The sequence below is a fragment of the Amblyomma mixtum genome, chromosome 3 (genome assembly GCF_055824585.1).
Source record: "Amblyomma mixtum isolate Tamu chromosome 3, ASM5582458v1, whole genome shotgun sequence".
In the NCBI taxonomy this organism is placed as follows: Eukaryota; Metazoa; Arthropoda; class Arachnida; order Ixodida; family Ixodidae; genus Amblyomma; species Amblyomma mixtum.
In genome coordinates this window covers 128,408,918-128,425,664 of record NC_143014.1, presented here as the reverse complement: position 1 = coordinate 128,425,664, position 16,747 = coordinate 128,408,918, and positions in this window count along the sequence as shown.

Genomic DNA, 16,747 nt, shown 5'->3' with positions numbered 1-16,747 from the left:
ATTCATTTCTAAAAAAAACCACCGGCGGCATGTGGTTGTTTTTTCTTCTGCTTTTCTAATCAATTAGCTCTAAGCGGTAACATATTCAGTAATATTATAAATTGATCAACACCACAAAATAAATAAATAAATTAAAAATCCCCTGTGCCCCTTGGTTTCTGTGGCTGTTGGCTTCTCTCACACTTATATACCTGCGTTACATAGACGACATTTCCATGATATGGGAGCATGGGGCTGAGACCCTGAAGGCATTCGCCACACATTTCAATTCATGCCACTCCAGCATTTAATTCACCTTCAACTCCTCGAAAACGCAAGTCAATTTCCTTGACACCACTGTCCATTTAGAAAATAGCAAGCTCAAAACCACACTTTACAGGAAGCCTACTGACCGACAGCAATACTTAGATTTCACTAGTCATCATCCAAGACACTGCAAACAAGGTATATTCGCAGGACAGGCAACGAGACTAAGAAGAATATGTAGCGACGACGACTACTACCTGAAACACCTCCACTCGCTAAAAAACAAACTAATCACCAGAAACCATCCACAGACAACCCTTAATAATGCGTTCCAACGAGCAACCACTTTGAAACGAGATGTAGTTCTTAAAAAACGAACAAAAGCTAACAGTCAACGACCTCCTGAACTTATAACGAAATACTCAAACGCGCTTACAAACATAAACAATATTCTGCGGAAATACCATCCAATTTTAACTGGTAACGACCGTCTAAAGAAAATATTTCCCGACGCACCAAGGGTAACATACAGACGCAACACAAACCTGAAGGACATTCTGGTGCATGCTAGTCTCGGTAAGAAACCACCACCGACAGTAACTTCATGCTCTCGACCCAGATGCAAGACATGCAAACATTTACAAAGGGACACTACGGTTAAACGTACGGCAAGCGATTTCAGTTTCGATATAAAGACCAGTTTTGACTGCACATCGTCCAATATTATCTACATGCTCCAGTGCTCCTTCTGCCAGAAACAATATATCGGAGAAACAGGGCAAACAATGAGTGCGAGATTAAACGGGCACCGGGCTGACACAACACGGAATGAACAGAAGGCAGTGCCGACCCATTTTAATCAACGCCATCACAAATTCGATGAACTCAAATTGTTCATTCTTCAGTCAGGCTTCAAACCAACTAGGGACAGAAAATACAGAGAAGCATTCCTAATCCACAAATTTAAAACACTGCAACCAACAGGGATTAACATGTCCAGAGGAAACCTGGAATCTCTCAGGTACATTCCAGGGTTAGCATAATTTTAAATTAACAAATGTCTTGCACGTGGTCAGACCATTTCCTAGAACCTCGCATAAGTATATTATCGCTCTTTGCACCCTTCCCACGTCATATCTTCCACCACATTTCCGGCCTTCTCACCCTCTCCCTTTGTTCACTTTTTTTTCCCCCTAATCCCCTACTATCAGTTCTCGGAAACCATGACATTCCTGTTACCCCCTCCGCCCCCACCTTTTGGCTTTCTCTGAACTCGAGCCATCCCCCCCCCCCCCCCCCTGCCTTGTCCTTCCTTAGAAATGGCCCCCCTTTCTTTCTCCTTCCAGTGCCAGCCTATTTTGTTTGCCTTGTTCTCATTTCCCTGTACCACGCTGACTAATCCTCTTATCTGAGTTTTACAGGTCCACCCAGCGCCTCCCCCAGGTCGCAGCCCCTTCAAAGCCTTTGTTCATTACACACCCGCCGGATGTAAGTTTTTCCACTATTGCAGCTTAACGAATCAAGATTCACCTCCCTCCCCTTCCTGACACGCATCCCCTCTCACACCACTTTCCTTCCCCACCCCCGGGGCCTTCCTCCTCGGAGCGAGGGCCCTATTTAATCCCTGCCAATGATGAACGCCAGACGAAGACAAGTCCTCTTGCCGAAACGTTGGCTCAAGCAACCTGAGGTTTTCCCCTCCCTTGTTAATTTTGTGATCACCAGCAGACAGGTTATGCTGTAATTTTTACGCAAGAATGCTGCATTATTTGCCGTCATTACAGTCACTCTGAAGTCAACAGACCCGTAATGTAGAGCCCCTCCGCAGAGGTGGATCAGTATTGAGGAATTAAAATGACAATATTGCTCTCATTAGCAGGATGTATGACACACTGAATAAGTTAGTCCTAGATGCCATGTCATTCATTTGACTCGCAATTAGGAGATAGCGTCGATTCTCAAGCTCTCATGTTACCATCGGCTTCTTGGACCAAACGAAGCTACCAAACTAGGTCGACCTCTGAAAATATTGATCCCAATATTAGTTTCTTTATTCTTGTGTTTCCCGCCAGCACCGCATCACGGGATAGGTTTGGAAGACTGCTCATTCGCGCTGAACTCGGACAGCGCCGGAAACGTCTTCATGCGACAGGTGCTGCTGCGGGAAGCAGCACCCCTTCTGTGAACCATATTAGAGCGGGACTACCAACAGTTGCCTCCGATGACACGACGCAGCCTGGTTCAAGGAGAAAGTGTTGCACACTGTTCCAGAAAGTAGGAGGAAGAACTGCTCACACAGGCCGTCGACAAAAAAGGAAAGTCGAACGTCACGCGGTTGGTTCGCTGTTTCCCCACAGAAATCTTTGCACAACAAAAAAAAACGAGTATCCCAGCAACTTACCGAAGTCCTTCTTGGGAAGTTTTTAAACAACAGCTGGTTGGGGGACGTGGATGACACCATCGACAAATGATCTCGATTTTGACTTGCGATGTTTGTCGTGTTTTTGTGAGAGAGCGTGTGAGCTCCTCGTTCTGAGTTCTGCCTCTTTACCAAGGGTAAACCTAAAAGACTTTAGGAAGCGAGCTACTGATCTTCTGCCTGCTGCTACATACTTCAGCAGTTGACCTGTACATCGGGTAACATGGGCAACATGAAATATATTTGCCCAGCTCGGGGATTAACAGTTGAAGCAATGAATACCACTCTTCTATGCACTTCTCCTTTCGAGGTTTAAAACTAACACCGTAAAGATTTTTTGTTGCAAGCCGCCGTTACGCGTTCTTGGCTAAAGTAATGGACCGGCAAGGTTAGATTGAAAGCGTTTGGAGCACGTGACTGCAGACAATCCGAGTTTCACTGGTTTGTCTGCCCGTTTAGCCATTTGAAACGTAGTAGTAACCTAACGCCTCGGTGGAGCGTTCAGCCTCTCCTGCAGTGTTTTCGAGAAAAACAAGCACACCCGTCCACACTACACAAGAAACGGAGAGCAGAACTTAGAGGTCAACATTTACGCGATACCCAGAATCCCTGCGCAGGCTTATTCCTCACGAGCCGCAAAAGCCTTAAAAAGAAAGCCTGAAAATAATGCACCTGCAAAGGGCGACGTCACGCTAATAAGGAAAGGGCACTTGCTGACTTTGTGATTGTGCTGTCCTATTTAATTGACAGTGCAGAAATTTTCCGATCTTTTGCCAAAAACAACAGACACAGAACATTCTTTTCATTTGATCCCGATAGTCTGCGGCTCCCGCAGAATAAGATTTTGCTTTGACTTCAGAGTCTTGTGAAGTCATTCCATGCTGCTCAAAGAACTTTTTGCAGTGGAAGTGTCATGTAGTACAGCCTTGTCAAAAGTTTGGAGCCCAGGGTGGTTTACTTCTAAGCAGTGTAGTGTGGCTCCGTGGAAGCTGTGACCTTTGTACGGGTGAGGACGAAAATTCAACTCGCCTTCAAGAAATCAAGAACGCCGGGGAGTGAGGGAGGCATAACGAGACACACGGCGTTGCCTAGAAGGAAACCCCCTGGGCTCTAAACTTTTGAGAAAGGGTGTAGGCCTTACGTTCACGCGTTCCGCAAGCCCTTTGGCAATACAGCTTGGAAAAGCATCGGTTTCAAAAGGATAAATTTATTCATTGCAGCTTGCAGTTGCACGTGGACGAGGATAAATGTGGGGGGTTGAATGGAGGGGATAAATACGCTTTCCCCGCTTGACCGTGACTGACCGTTCAAACCGCCGACCCCACACCCTGATCTGGCGCGCTACCGAGCGCACCCCGCCTAGGGCGGGCCATGAACTGCGGGAACAAAGACACTGGCCGACAATAAAAAGGCATTTATTGCTGCTACAATAGCGCCAGCTAAGCACAAAATGCGCTAAGGAATCGAGGTCGTCCGGCTCACCAGCAACGTTACGAGCGAATGTTAGCTCGGCAGGGAAGAAACTGCGAGACCGGACGGGACGAGATCGCGGGAAACGTTCCCGCGAGACCTCTCCCCGCTGGCGTACAGCGAAGCTCCGTGCCGAAACGTCCGTAAACGACGGGTTCCCGACGCCCAAAGGAAAGAGAGCTGTCTCCCCCACGCCCTAGGGTGCCTCGATGCCCAATTAAAGCGGCGCTGGCTCATTGAGGCACCCTATCGCGCTCGCAATAGTCACGGTGTTTCTGGCGCTAGAGTCGCTGCAACGCAGGCACCCTCCCTTGTTGGATAAGGTAACAACGAAGGAGGCATTGCGGGGGAAGAAATCGAAGGGAGCAGGTCAGGGGTAGTCACCACAAAGCAGACGAGCCCTTTTTGTGCAGTAATACGTGTTCCTAAAACTTCAAATAAATAATTTTTGATAGATTCGTAGAAAGCTGATATTTTGTTGCTCTTAATTATTTAGCACCTTTCTTTCCAGCCTTTAGAGTAAGTTATTGTTCAAGGCTGACGGAAAATGATCAACAGTTTTCCCCAAAATCCCCAGCCTATTGGTCTCGTAGTCGCGTACGGCATAGCTTTTCTGGAACAGGAATCCGACATGCTCGTAAGTTGCGCTTGACCAGGGACAATATTCAAACGCACCGCGAAGTTTGCCTCCTCATTCTGTCACACACACCCGATGAGCTGATACCCTTGCAAGCGTGTTCACACGTTGCAGCGAATTACAAGCAAACAAACTATGACGCTTTACTAGCGGAGAGAAAAGATCTGTACTTATTAGTGCGTCGTAGGCATCGTATGAAGGCTAGCACACAAAACTTCCAACAAGGTGCTATATTTTACGTCAACGAAAAAGCCTTTTTCTGATCGAGCGCCGCAAATAACGAGAGCAGTTGTTCCGAAAACAGTATTATTGCTTGATTATTGCTTTGGAAAGAACCCCAATTATCGCGCAGCGGTTAGGCGCAGCTTACTGGAAGTCCCTTAAGGGGAATAAAGAGAGGCGAGGTACTCGAGGGAACGGGGAAGACTGCGGGTGTCGTTAATTTTTTAAGTCGCATCAAAGCAAGGAATGGAAGGAGGTAACTTGGCCCGAGGGCAAAAACTCACGCTTTCATTTCCCTTCTTGCGGCAAACAAAAGAATAACGCATCGGGAGAGTCAGCTTAAGCAGCGAACTCCGCAATAAAAGGCACTCGTCGCGAGAGCATCGACGAGGTGCAGCCACAGGTATACCGAGAGCTGCGTCGGCCCAGTCTGCAAATTGGAACTGCAACCAGCCGCCGAGCCGATTGAGACGCACCCGCGACACTAATTAGCTGGAGAAAGCTGGATCGCGGAACTTGTGCCGTCACCAATTAGTGGGAGTGAAGCAAGTGGCGCCGCTTCGGCCCCTGGAGCGGACGATGCGCGCTTCCCTGTGCTACGAAGGGTCGCCTTCGCACGCGCGCAAACACGCGCATCTGTGCCTCTGTCAGAAAAGCTGGGCTTGCTCATCTTGTTAGTCAGTTTTTTTTTATGTGCGGGAACAACATGTACTGTCTGAGTGGGACATGTAGCGGCTTCGAGAGAGAAAGAATAAAGCTGACGAAAGAGAGAAAAGTTACCGAATGGCCGTATGCCGTCGCAATCTTTTCCCCTTCTGAAAAGAAGCGGATCTGAAAGAGAAGCCCTACAAAATGCGACCCCATAGACAGCACTTGTCGGTTCTTTTTCGGATTTTTAATTTCCGATTCCTGCCATTAGCTTGCACCAGACTTGACACCTGGTGCCGGGGGCTGAAGTCGCTTGCCGGCCATCAGACTCGGTGTCGCAGCTGCCACTAGTAGATGGATGAAAAAAAAAAAAAAAAACTGACGCTTCAAAGTATGGCTGCGGAGTAAACGTTGACTACCCTGCAAGAATAGAACAGGATGTGAGGAGCGAAATTTGCCTGCATGCGGGAAGAAATAAGCAACATCTATCGCGACCTTCCTCGCAATCCTGCTGTAAGAGCCACGCTGATGTGCCCATGTGCCCATGCATTATGACGGTTAAATTTTGGCCGGCAAGTTAGCTATCGGCTAATTATATAGAGACTAATTTTTTCAGTACAGATTTGCTCTGAAAGAAATAATTAAAAAGGTGATCGCAACATGTTGGGTAAACAATCAGTTAACATTTACGACTATGCTTGAGCAAGATATCCACCTATCCAGATAACTCAACTCCAAGGGCTGTGCTCTTGCAGTTGTGTGAAATAAATGGGAAGTTGAAGTAAAATAAATGCGAACTTTAAGGTGGTGTTGTATTTGTTCAGTTACTGACTTGTTTTCATGGAGAAATAGAAATCGGTGCTGCATAACATGAAATGCCAAGCATATCGGATCGGCCAGCCCATGGCCCCCAGATAAGAACAAGTTTCGCCCTCCTGTTGCGGCGGTAAATGGAGCAAGCAGTCTTCCATTCCGCACAAGCGATCCGCGGATGCCGCGTCTTCACTCGCTAACCGCAGAGGGAACGTTGGTGCTCGAGGAAACGAAGGGAGGGACGACAAAGCGAGCGCACTCAGACGCTATTCATTACAGTTGCAAGTAATATACAGAGCGGGCCAGCTAGCTACAAGATATCGTAGAGGCACTCCTCGGGAGTAGAAGGCTACGCAAGAAGGGCTTCCGGCTTACCGGCCGGGGCAGGAGTGAGATTTCGCAGGTATCGGCGACGAACGTTTGCACGTGCCGAGAATGGCGGCCGGGTCTTCCCGCGAGCGCAGCATCCTTGGGGCGAAGCCATCTCAGGGCATTTGTCGGGCAGGCGACAGCGCTCGCTTCGCTGTCTGGAACCAGAAGTCCAGCAGCAGAGCGCGGGATCTTCCAGTGCGGCTGTCTCGAAAGGTGACGAGAGCGTTGCGCTGCAACTGCTCGCTACGCCGGTTCCCGTAACTCCAAGACTCTCTCAACGGCTCTGCGGAGTTCCGCGTAGCCTTCGAGGTGGCGCTCCGGTCGCTGCTACCGCTTCCTCCATGAGGGAGTTTCCCTCCTCGCCCAGCCGGCGCTTTTCTGAGGCATGATGTTGATGATGGTCGGCCGACCAGAGAAGGAGGGCGAAACAGGTTTTCCGCACTGTTAGCGAAAATATCTTGTCCGTTATGAACTAAGCCAAATGCAATCCTCGCAACCAAATTTGGTAGTATATTCACTTTGGACTGTATCCAATGCATGAAATCTATGGTATTTCCAAAATGGGCTTCCTAAGCATATAATGGATGCTCCAGTATATTTTCCCAGGCTTTCCCTACGAACGACACGGACGCCTTTATTGTCAGTGTTCAAGGTGCAGCTGTTCGGGATTTGGCTGTGCTGACTGAGTTAAAACGTTTCCCGCTTTACGTCAATGAGCTCATAAATAGCTGTTAATCTCAATAATAATTTGGAAAGCTAGAGCAGTTGCCTTCGATAGGTGCTGGCTGGGAGAGAGAGAGAGAGCGACTCTTTAATGAAGAGCAGAGAATTTAGCCGGCGTTTAAAAATCGCTGGCATGCTACTCTGCGTAGGGAGGGGAATTTAGGAGATAAAGACAGAAGGAGAGCAGAGTGGAAGAGGTAAAAAAAAAACGAAGATAAAATGCGGCCATGAAATGGGTACTAAGGATGCAATGGCGAGTATTGATGTAACCTATGGAGTGATGGAGTGCATAGTCCGTCAAATGGGCTGACGAAGTTCACTGCATGAAGAATGCATGAAGGTGACGTGCAAGTGAATTTAAAGCTTATCGAGATGTCCAATGTCTTTTAAATATGTGAATAGAAAAGTCATTGCAAGTCTCTGTTGCCTAAGGCAGGCTAAGGGACCTAAAACTTTGTCCATTGTAAGGGGCACTGAGCAGAGCTTCTGAATGCAATGTTCATAGTACGCACGCTCGTTAGGATATGCAGGGCACTCAAGCAAGATATGCTCCACAGTTTCTATCGCGGCACAGTTGTCACAGTGCGGACTGTCCATTTGTCCAAAACGGTATCGTAAGCCGTTTGTATCTGCAGCATTAAGACGAAGTCGATGATAAAGTGTTTCCAGATGTCGAGGAAGTCTGGGTGAGAGTCTTGATCTAAGATGTGGGTCGATTGAGTGAAGAAATTGGTACTGATATGTCGGCAAACTCCAAAACCGATACATTTCTTCGGAAGCAAAACTTTTGGCCACCTGGGACGCATCAGATTTCGTAAAAAAAGTTCTAATGTATCTCCGATGCTGATGGCCCTTACGGGCCGCTTCATCTGCTTTTTCATTAGCCTGAATGCCACAGTGAGCAGGTACCCACTGAAATGTTATGCAGTGGCCTGCGGCAATAGCTAAATGATGTAGATATCCGATGTCCAGGGAAACTGGCTGGTGATTCGTTTTCTTCAGCAGGTTGGCCAGGATCTGGAGAGATGCTTTCGAATCGGTGAAGATAGCCCAACGGTCGGCGGTTCGGCGCAAGATGTAAGAAACAGCTTCCTTAATGCCGTGAAGCTCAGCTGTCGTGGAGGATGTCCTCCGCTGCAGCCGGTAAGAAAGGGCATGGCCTGTTGAGGGCATATAAAGGCCACATGAAGAGGTTTCTTTAGTAGTTGAACCATCGGTGAAGATATGGGTGTGCTGCCTATATTCCTCCGTTAAATAGGTGAGAGCAGTTTGCAGAAGCGCTGCCTGTGGCATGCGGCTCTTTGCATTCACACCTGGAACAAACTTCTTCACCTTTAGAGGAGAGAGTGTCCATGGAGGAAAGGCCAGAGGTAGTAGTTTCTGTGGCTGATTAATAGTAGGGATGGGCAGGAGCTGCACTGCCTGGCCAAAGCTAGAGTTGCTGTGAGTTAGGTGGACACGGTGCAGGAAGTGCTTCTTCCCTTGAAGAACATGGCGGAGATGGGTACGCATAGTTTCCTGGGCGGCAATCACCTCTAGTGGGAGACATCCTGCCTCCGCTACTGTTCCTGATGCAGAGGAACCCTTTGGGAGGCCAAGGCATATTCGCAGGCAGTTGTTCCGTGCGGCAACGAGAGACTTATTGCTTGATGTAGATAATCTTTGAAACACTGGTAGACAGTAGCGCAAGGTTCCTTCAACGTAGGCTTTTTCAAGCAGAAGCATTGATCGGCAGTTGCTACCCCACCTTGTTCCCGCCATGAACCTAAACACTTGCGATGCTGCAGTGATCCTCTCGCGGAGTTTTTTGATCTTAGGTGTCCATGACAGATTATAGTCGATTACAACACCCGGGAATCGCTGAGATCGTACATATGGTAGCGATCGTCCGCCTAGGAGCAGCGGATATCGGGTCATCGTTTTTCTTGTAAACGCCATTGCAACTCTTTTCTGGCGAGAGACGAAGAGCTCTGGAAGCCAGGTACATCGAAATGTGCAATAGCGCTCTCTGTAAACGTTGCTAGGTGATATAGCGCGAGCGTGATGCGGTCCAGATGCAGATATCAGCATAAATTATTATACGGACCCCTCGCGGAAGGTTTCTTCTTATGTGTATAAGGGCAATATTGAACAGGAGAGGGCTGAGCACCGCTCCCTGTGGTACGCCCCTCTCTACCGCGTGAAAGCGTGTTGGACCGTTTGGAGTGGTCATAAAAATTTGCCGTTCTTTCAAATAATGCCCAATCCATTTGTATAGCTTTCCTTGAAGGCCAAGACTGGCAAAGGCGGCGAGAATTGCATGGTGAAAGACAGAGTCAAAGGCGGCCTTGATGTCTAGGAAAACGGCTGTCGGGATGTACCCAGCATGAAGGTACTCCTCATAGGACGATTTGCTTATCCCCCGTCGCCACGGCCAAAGTGTTTAAGCTCCTAAAGTTTCGATCACAGTTCATCGCAGTTTAAGAAGAGTCAAGGAACCTGGCAAAAGGTACACATGAAATGCGAAACCGAGTCATAAGTTGGTTTATGGGGCTTCTTATGGGGTGTCCCTCATAGCCTGAGTCCCAAAGCGACTCAGGCTATGAGGGACGCCGTAGTGAAGGGCTCCGGACCACCTGAGGTTCTTTAACGTGCCCAGACATCGTACAGTACCGCCCATAGCAAAGGCGCAGCTCACGACACACAAAGACACATATTGCAGCAACAGTCACAATGCTATAGTAAATAGAACATTGCATCTAATTAAAAAAGCTTTAATCACTTCAACAAAGTAATCTTGATGATCAGCACTAGCTGGCAGAGTACATGCGCACTACTGTAAACCATCCCATTGTCTGAAAGGGCCATCTACTGAGTTTTCGCCAATGCCGCAGAGTTGCGTGTGGCCTTGTTTAGAAAAGGATTGTGACATCGGTTGCGACGAATTCCGCTGGCCGCCTGCTGCCGATGACATCCTCTCAGGTCCGTTTAGTAGAGGGTTTAGCTAAGGACCAGGTACATGTTGCAATAATTACTAATCTTGATGCATGTTGGTGTGTGGATTCAGTTCTGCCGAACTAAGAGCCAGCGCTCGCTATACAATCTCTATATACTCGACGGAAGGAATAATTTCTCATACCAAAGCTCAACTTGTATAGATTTTGGGTGCCTCCTCCAAACTTCTACCAGAATCGATCTCACAGTAGCACTGTGGAACGTACCACGACCTCAGCAAGTCAGAACGGCGCGCACTATATATGTATATTCATCCGCGCCCATCAGCCAGTGACTGGTGGTTCCACCACTGGGAAGGGAAGCGCACCAGCGTGCAGGTGCTGCATGCGAAGACTCAGCCGACTCGGTGGACGCTATGTTTGCGAATGGTGTCGCACCACGTGAGAGCCGGCCTCAGCAGTGCCGTGTTCCTGCAGCCTTTATCTGCTAATTTAAACAGACAATGAAACGGTCGCTGTACCAGCTGTACTTTTAAAAAGTCAGAAATACCTTTCCAGTTACCACAACAATTGTTTGAAAAGTAATTCTCCCTGCTCAAATATTTTAGGAACGCTTTTTTTTTTGCGTTCCTGCAGTCCTGATTGCAGGAGAGAGCTGTAGGTTTCACACTGCTACAAGGTACTTATGAGATGGAATATGGTCATATTTTGTAATAGTGCAAATAATTAATGCAGAGTACTCTGAGTAATGGCTTAGATGTACAGTAATGACTTAGATATGAAGAAATGAGTTACGACCGCTAAACTTGCAACCGCCCCCCCCCCCCCACGCGTGGTGATGTGGTGATATGTGAGTAGTGTCCGGGAGTCTTCCTGAGTAGATACCACCAAATCACCATTCATTAAAAAGAAGCCGCTTCACTCTCCCACTACATCACTGTACACTACATTAAAAAAAATTGGAGGAGACACTATGACGCGATAGCGTAACGAGTTAATGCCAATATATGCAAAAGTTCATTCTCTACTTTACAATCATAGATCCCCGGGAGTCCACATGCCTCTCCTGGCACAGTGGTGCAGCGGTTAAGCGATGCGCCACTGCGATGGCAGGTGCTTCCACCGGTGGGCCTTGCGCGGCCCTGGTTGCTCTTCCCGAGCGACCAATCATTAACATAACTACCACCTGCCATGGCGGGCAGTTTGCTCTCTATCCGTTGGGCAGGTTGCGATGACGCCGCAAGGTCACGTGACCTAGGTGGCCCACCTGCCTCCCAGGTTGCTCCCTGGGGACCACCTGCCAGAGCTATGGCCGTGATTTTTCGCTCACAGCGCCGACGCCGACAACGCCGACACCGGATTTTGTGGGGAACGGGGCCTTTAAGGCTATCGCGTTAATACAGTGCAGTCTGGAGGCAACTGCAGACAAACTGCTACATCTGACGCTACCACCTTCATCGCTACCACCCTGCCATGACCCTCCCACTCAGCTCAACATATGGGGCGGCCAAGGCCACCTTATACATAATACTGCGGGAATGCCCCCAACCCATTGCAGTGCTCGCTATACCCAACCCAGCCCCCTATTCATGGGATGCCGCTGAGCGAGTTGCTCAACCAGCTTGCCAAACACGTCTAGCCGACCAAACTCTCCATGAAGCCCAGGCCCCTGGACTCTTCGACAAGTAGGAGCCCACCCTAGAGGACCTCCTTCTATTTTAGAGCGCAGCTCTTTGGCGTTCGTTCCTGGGTTTCGCGTCGTCGGCGGCGTCGGCCTCGTAACCAGCTCCGCCCCCCTTTCATCCCCCCAGCGCTATCGGCGTCAGCGGCATCAGTCAGTCGCTGCTATCTCTTCCCTCCTCCCTTTATCGTGTTGTCCGCTTGCTGCGCGCGCTTCTGCCCCCATCGTTTGCCGCTGGGTGTACACGCCGCCCCCCTCCCCCCTCTTCCTGCGAGTCTCCGGTTGTCAAAGCGCCGGCTCGAACTTAATTCTTTTCTTCGCTCCTCCTCCAATGCAACCCCTGTGCGGTGGCAATCAGAGAGCCAGATCGGTGGCGGCGGATCTGTATATGTGCACCGCCCGAGCCGAAATTGCGAATACGTGTGAAAAATTAAAAAAAAATTCTGTGATAGCGCATACATGTGTTGCTCGATTTCTTTGCCTCAATCTATCGAAAAGGTGAAACAGCTTATTTGCTGCGCTCAAATTTCGCATTAGGAAGTAACGTAATCGTCGGTAATTTTTTAGTTAGTTTTTAGTTAGAGTTGCTTAGTTAGATCTAAATTAGAATATGCGTGCTCTGTGTGGGACCCGGGACTTGAAACTCTTACTAATCAGTTAGAGTCAGCACAGAATCGTAGCGCCAGATTCATTTTGTCTAACTTTTCCCGCACTGCTAGTGTAACTACAATGAAAAATACTTTGAACCTTCCTAGCCTTTCCCTTCGTAGAAAACTCGCGCGAATACTAACTTTTCACAAGATTTACTACCACAATCATCAGCTAAAACGGGATCTTCTATCTGAACCATCGTTCATATCATCTCGCACGGATCATCGCCACAAGGTACGCATTCCATACTGCCGAAACAATGCATATTTTAACTCCTTTATACCAAAGACGGCAAGCGATTGGAACCACCTGCCCACCTTGGTTGCCGACATCTCTGACACCTGTTTATTTAAAAATGCCGCGGAAAACTATGTGTTTGACTAGGCTGTTTTCTTACGTAATCTGATTTGTATTTTGTTCAAGCTTACGTTTTTTCATTCCTTGCTGTATTACATTACATTTTCCGTTTACTTTTTGTTTTCATTTTGCTGCATTGTTTTTACTTTTTTATCCACTCCATTCTGTAACGCCCCACTGGGGCCCTGAAGATATTGTAATAAATAAATAAATAAATTTTGTTTTGCTCCAAAATACGGTTGTTACTAACACAACCACCCCACGCACGTCCGGCACTCTCTTCCACGATCTGCGGTCCTCTATGATTTCGAAGAAAGATATCGAATTAATGAGCCTCCGTAGTTTTAATCCGGAGAACATTTAGAACAGCATGACCTCATGATGTTTGCGAGATTCAGGTGTTTCTGATGCGTATAACTATGTATCTCAGAATTCGCCGCTCTGCTTTGTGAGGTGCTTTCCCCTGGTACTGTGTAGTGTTTTTACTGTAAGGCCTGCTTCCCCACCAGCCGTTTTAACCCTCCGAAACAGACGCACAGACTTCCACAGTTTTTGATTTGCTGCCCCGGAATACAAGCTTTTCCCCACATCCAAAATGTCCGGTTAAAACTGCGGCAATCACGATTTCAAGTTGAGAGTGCGCTAGACTGGGGTCGCTGAGTATATATGTTGCTCTGACAGATGACGTATTTTATTTAGATTGCACAATTAAGGCGGTAAAGGACTCAGACGCTCCACTGATTTTCTCAGTCTCCGCAAGCGGCACGCAGCTAAATGCACGTTCCACGAGCTCTCATGCCATTTATTTTGGGCGTTAAACACTCAACGGACCCAGTTTTCTACGAGTTTATCTGTGTATTTCAAGCTTTTGCCAGTCTCATAAATTTGACCGGTTGTTCTTCTGTTCCTTGTATGGGTTCTGAACACTTATGTTTTCTGCGCAGTTGTTAACTAACTTTGGGTGCTTGAACCTTGCCCTAAATTTCAGATGAATTTAAATGATCGCCGAGTGGAACAGGCCTTACTTTAGAGTTATATAACGCCTTTCACCGGCGGTTCTTGCGTATGGTAGGCCATAATTCAAGCAATAAAATATACATCGGATGTGTTCGCTTCTACGATTCCTTTTCTTAACTTTTACTTTTTATTATGTGTGCAAGAAGGCTCTTTGGAGTTCCTCAATAAATAAAAAAGGATCAAAAGTTACAACAATCAATTATTTAAACGAGCGAAGTGGTGCGGGAAAGTTAATAGGTTAATGCCACAGCAGCTTGCATGCTGCTTCTGCAAATAGGTTTTCAATTTCAATTCTCTTTCCTGCTTTTCTCTAAATACGTAACAAAACTTGTCGAGAAGCGGATATACGACAGGAGAGTGACTAGCCATCTCCCTTAGAAGGCGGAAGTGTCAATAATAGTTTTCCGAAAAACATAATATTATGAAACCAACGTTTCCTAAAGAACGAATTTACGCGACATAGCCTGCTATAGAATATACGCGGTCGTCTACTGCAATAGTGAACACAAATGCGCTAAATCCTATATATTTGAGAACTAGCTGGCGCAGTTAGCGTGGGAAGCCGTCATGATGCCCGAACTTTTTGCACGTGCGCAATAATCTGGATATTACTCACGTGTGGCGCTCTGTAAAGCTGTGATTTAGCTACATGACATGCTCCTCTGTTAACTCTAAAAGTGTACGTCTCTGTATATTTGGAACAATCTCGCCACCTAATGCAAACTGACCTGAAGACCATGTCGAAAAATTATGCGGTCACGTGACCTTTATCGAAAAGTATAGGCCACGATAGGAATGAATGTGTGGCCAGGAACATGGCATAAGAATTGGGACATGCTAGTCTATTGCCTACTTGATTTGTATTCTAAATGATGGCAATGAGCCCAGACATTTTTCACCCAACAAAGTATTATACAGCTCGAAATCTGGGCGCCAGTTAGAGTATCCGTAGCAAGAACAATTACTAAAAATATTGCCCTCCCTTCAAGGTTGATGTGAGCCAATCGAATGCAGTAATTGCCACGGATGTATGCTCTTGCAATTGCTAGTTTGCCGCGAAGAACGTTAAGGGCATTATTAGACCAAGAAATGGCATGAAATCGACGTCGAAAACATCGCTGGAGAAGCGATCTTGAAAAAATGAATGAAAATACGCCGTCTGCTCCAATTTTGAAGGTTGCACTAATGTGCAACCAGCTTTTTCTCCCGGGGGCCTTCAACCTCGAGTTAAATATAAACGAATTAAATTGAATTAAATTAAATGCAAGACCGTGGTAATCTCATCCAAAAGTTATATTCGTGTGGAATACGCGGAAAGCAATTATCACGAACTCAAAAATCCATCTTTGTAGCAGAACTCAGTCTGTGTCTATCCATAATGAAACTTCTGACTTACTACCAATCGGCCTTTGTGTAACTCAAGGAAGTGTACTGGGGCCTCTACTGTTTAATGTATGCATCAATGACATTATTAACATAGAAAACATGATTCAGTTTATTTTATATATGCCGACGACACGACTCTACTTGTCTCTGGGCCTGATCTTGAGTATCTCATAGCGAATTTTAGCATCGCTCTAGAAGTTGGCTGGTTGGTTTATGGGGGTTTAACGTCCCAAAGCGACTAAGGCTGTGAGAGACGCCGTAGTGGAGGCCTCCGGAAATTTTGACCACCTGGGGTTCTTTAACGTGCACTGACATCGCACAGTACACGGGCCTCTAGAATTTCTCCTCCAAAGAAATTCAACCGCCGCGGCCGGGATCGAACCCGCGTCTTTCGGGTCAGCAGCCGCGCACCATAACCACTGAGCCACCGCGGCGGCGCTCTAGAAGTATTATCAACTTCGTCTCACTCAAACCGCCTTCAATTAAATGCAGCAAAAACCAAAGCAATAGTATTTGAAGCCAAGAATAAAGTTCTACACCAAGATATGTGTAATATCTGGAAGGACAAGACACTGATAACGTTAGGGAGCATAAAACATTAAGAGTGTGTTCTTCGTCTAGCTTGACTTCGAATGACTGCATTCATCACCTTTGTAAGAAGCTTTCTTCAGTTGGAGGTGCACTATGACGGTGCGGTGATATTTCGCCTCTAAGATGTAAAATGCAAATTTATTATGCATTGCTCCAATCACATTTAAACTACTGCAGTTCAATGTGGGCTACAACTACAAAGACCAACATGAAGAAATTGTTCATACTACAAAAAAGAATTGTTCGTTTTGTTGCAAGTCTTGAAAGATCGGGTCTAGCAGTAACCGCCTTCCAAGCACATTCCATCATCCGTGTAGAAAACTTATATGAATGACGTCGTCTGCAAGCAATCTATTTTTCACTCGCACATGTTTTAAATTGTTTATCAACTTTGGCATCCCTCGAATTAGGCCAAGCTTTGATCGAAACACGAAATCAGGATATATTGGCCATATCATTTTTTCGTAGTAACTATAAATTACAGCCTTTAGCTCAAACCTTCTTCATACAATAAATGCATTTTAAAGCACTACTGGCTAGAAAACAAAGAAACTACATAGGCATTTTTTAATGTGCTCTTC